This window comes from Xenopus laevis, chromosome 9_10S (assembly GCF_017654675.1).
Source record: "Xenopus laevis strain J_2021 chromosome 9_10S, Xenopus_laevis_v10.1, whole genome shotgun sequence".
Classification (NCBI taxonomy): domain Eukaryota; kingdom Metazoa; phylum Chordata; class Amphibia; order Anura; family Pipidae; genus Xenopus; species Xenopus laevis.
Window position 1 is genome coordinate 111,018,101 of NC_054388.1, and position 4,177 is coordinate 111,022,277.

The window sequence follows — 4,177 nt, forward strand, 5'->3', positions numbered from 1 at the left end:
GTGTCTCAGCTGGTTCTTGCAATTCATGAGCCTCATGAGCCTCCAGGGGCAACTCAGCCAAAGGAGGTGGAGAACAGCTACTACATATTGGTTCTTTATGACTGGCTGGTAGGCGTTTGCGGCACTTGGAGCATGCTAGATACTGTACTTTAGATGTAACATGATTACTCCTGGAAAAACGCCCTTGTGACTTTTTATCAGCCATAATGAAAGAATTTTTTTTTTTAAATTAATTAGCTAATTAGTTAGGCAAGTGAGCTCTGGCCACTAGTACCTGCCCATTCCGTTCCTTTCCCAACCCCGGAGCAGGCAGAAGTGACGTTGCTCTCCAGACGCACCACAGTTTTAAAATCTTGGCTTTTCCAAGTGCACCGCGAGTGAGATAAACTGAGTAATTTAATTTACGCATTTGACCTTTTAAAAACAATATCTGTACAGTCCAACTTCCTAACAGGCCAACAGGGGAGACAGAAGGAGCAAAGCATATCACAGGACAACCCACATAATTGTTCAGCTGCTCGAAGCATAACAACTATATACTCACAGACCATTTATGTAGTATATGAAAGGTCCACATTCCATACACTGCTCCGGACAGCCATGGCTCATGTTGCATGAAGCCCCATATATAGATATATATATAGTCAAATGCAAAAATGACGGCACTCACAGGCAAAAAATCAAATGGTCAAATAAGGTGAAACCATATGGTTTATTGTGATCCTACATTTCGGTTCCTTCTTGGAACCTTCGTCAGGGAAATAAAACAGAACACAACAGAGCAATGCAGAGTTTAAATGGTATCAAATGGCGCCAACATGTGGTTGCTAGGGTGCCTAGCAACGTGTGCACGAGGAAAAAGTGTGCGTATAGGGTTAAAAACAGTATTATGGGCATAGGGCTGGGTCAGTAGCCCTTCAGAGCAAAGACTAAACCCGTGAGCTATCCAGTATTGTAACTGCCGTGTAAATGAACAGGAAGCCAAAGTGCCGGCTATCTGCCCCCAAGAATCCATGAAATGCTAAGAAAATGATTTGGTGTGTAAAATCAATTGCAACTCGCCCTCCAAATGCTTGGCCTGAAAACAGAACACTTATATTAGGCCAATATGGTTGACCAAGGTTTGCTTGTTTAGTGATCTGGACAGGTAAATAAATCTTGATCTAGGGGCCTCTTAGAAGTAAACTAAATGACCAATAATGTAGAACATATGAGGGGATGCTAATTCATTTGGAACTCCCATCAACCAAAGTTGCTAACTTTATAGAACTCCAAGGTCACGTTTAATATCCGCATATTATAACATACATTTCAGTGTGTCATGACATAATAAACTGTGCAGCCATTATAACAGATCAGCAAGCAACGTTTATATAGTAAATAATGTACCCCCTATTGTAAGATATAATTATATGATATGTCACCAAGGAATTCCATTCTGTGGGTGGGGGGGGAGGGGTGATTGCAGTCGTTGATGCTGACTTGGTTATGCACAAGTTCCTGTCAGTGACTCATGTGACAGGAATTACATCACAAAGAACTGATTATAACATAACGGATGACATAACCAAGCACCATTTATAAGATTATAATCTACAGGATATTCATGGCTCCTGTGTATTATACTGAGAAATAACAATGGAAAATGAAAATATTTTTTCACACACACTATGAACCTTAAAATTATTATTTAAATTCCCCTCCACTCCATGTGTAGTTCATCTAGAAAGGTCTAGTGTTATATTAATACAGGAACACTTAAACATTAAGCATAAGGTACATGGGAAGAATTTAATGGACTTGCTAACAATTTGTTCTATAAGTATTTTTATCTATTGTCTAGGGAAAATGGCCTTACAATCATTTTTTTGTATTTTTCTTTGAAGAAAACGAAATACTTATAATAGAAGAAAATATATATGACAACACACAATGTTTTTCATTTATTGAAAAGTTTATTTTAAGTTTTTACAGTATTGCAAAATCCATGCCTTCATGGATGGGATCGATGGGAACATTTGATGCAGGGCTGTGGGTGTTTTGTACCATCTGTATAAGATTTTCTTTTTGTTTTCCATGTGGTTGGTGCACTTGGAGTATTTGAGGGGAGATTTGCCGCTTGTATCCATTGGAGGAGTGGTAATGATGTGGTAATTTGTAGGTCTTGTTCCACTTGGTGATATACTGTATCTTCTCAGTTGATGGGTGGCTTATAATTATACTATACATTCTAGATCAGTGGTCCCCAACCAGTGGCTCCTGAGCAAAATGTTGCTCTCCAACCCCTTGGATGTTGCTCCCAGTGGCCTCAAAGCAGGAGCTTATTTTTAAATTCCAGGCTTGGAAGGAAGTTTTAGTTGCATAAAAACCAGCTGTACTGCCAAACAGCTCCTCCATTAGTCTGCCAGTCCCCTTAGGGGCTACCATCAGTCAATTACAGCCCATATTTGGCACCCCAGCATGCTTATATTGCCCTCCAACTTGTTTTTACATTTGAATGTGGCTCACAGGTTAAAAAGTTTGGGGATCCCCACAAATCCACACATTATATAATTTAAATATCTCCCCCTTGATGACCAAACTGACCCGAGAACTAAATGCATGGTCCAAAGTACCAGTGAATTAAATGTCAATTAATTAAGATGATATGGTTCCCTCGTTTGTTGTATTTTTTGCAAATGCTCCCACTATTTCTTACCCGTAAAGATCTGACTAGGATGAACACAGCACTTAGTCAATTTATCTGGGGAGGTAAACATTCTCGGATCAGCAGCTAAAATCCCAAGGTGGGATAAATCTCCCACATTTTGAGACATATAACTTGGCTTGTAATTTACATGATGCGGCAGACTGGCTCAACAATAGAGAGTTTTGTGCATTGTCTCCTCTAGAACAGGCTTTCATACCAAATACCTCCCTGGCCTCTCTTTTGCATTTAAAGGAGGGACAAATACCACAGACAATTAAGGAAAATCCACTGCTAAATCCCACAATTAGAGCCTAGACTGTCATAGACTGTCTATTTCACCCTCATTGTCCCCTTTCCTATCTTTTCTAGGCAATCCTAGATAGTTGTCCAATTGTTTCTAGTCCATTTAGGTTCCAGTTCTTTGTTGTCTGCAATTCCAGATCATAGTAACATAGTAACATAGTAAATAAGGTTGAATCTGCCAGTTGATCCAGAGGAAGGCAAAAAAACCCCATCTGAAGCCTCTCCAATTTGCCTCATAGGGGGAAAAATTCCTTCCTGACTCCAAAATGGCAATCGGACTAGTCCCTGGATCAACTTGTTCTATGAGCTATTTCCCATAACCCTGTATTCCCTAACTTGCTAAAAAGCTATCCAACCCCTTCTTATACCTATCTAATGTATCAGCCTGTACCACTGATTCACTTCCCAGCTCTCCCTGTAACACCCCTTTCCCTCCTCTAATCTCATTGGCTCCCTCCTGTCTGCTGGGAGGAGCTACTGGTGAATAAAGCATCCAACCCTTCCTTGTACCTATCTAATGTATCAGCCTGTACAACTGATTCAGGGAGAGAATTCCACATCTTCACAGCTCTCACTGTAAAAAACCCCTTCTGAATATTTAGGCGGAACCTCTTTTCTTCAATCAGAATGGGTGACCTCGTGTCAGCTGGAAAGATCTACTGGTAAATAAATCATTAGAGAGATTATTATATGATCCCCTTATATATTTATACATAGTTATCATATCACCCCTTAAGCGCCTCTTCTCCAGCGTGAACATCCCCAATTTTGGCCAGTCTTTCCTCAAAGCTAAGATTTTCAATACCTTTTACCAGCTTAGTTTCCCTTCTCTGTACCCTCTCTAATACAATAATGTCCTGTTTGAGTGATGGAGACCAAAACTGTATGGCATATTCTAGATGGGGCCTTACCAGTGCTCTATACAGTGGGACCCCCTCCTCCCGTGACTCTCTGCCCCTTTTAATACAGCTCAAGACCTTATTTGCCCTTGATGCTGCCGACTGGCATTGCTTGCTACAGCCAAGTTTATCATCTACAATGACTCCAAGGTCCTTTTCCATAATGGATTTGCCTAGTGCAGTCCCATTAAGGGTATAAGTGGATATTTTTACATCCCAGGTGCATGACCTTACATTTATCAACATTGAATCTCATTTGCCACTTAGCTGCCCAGATTGCCAGTTT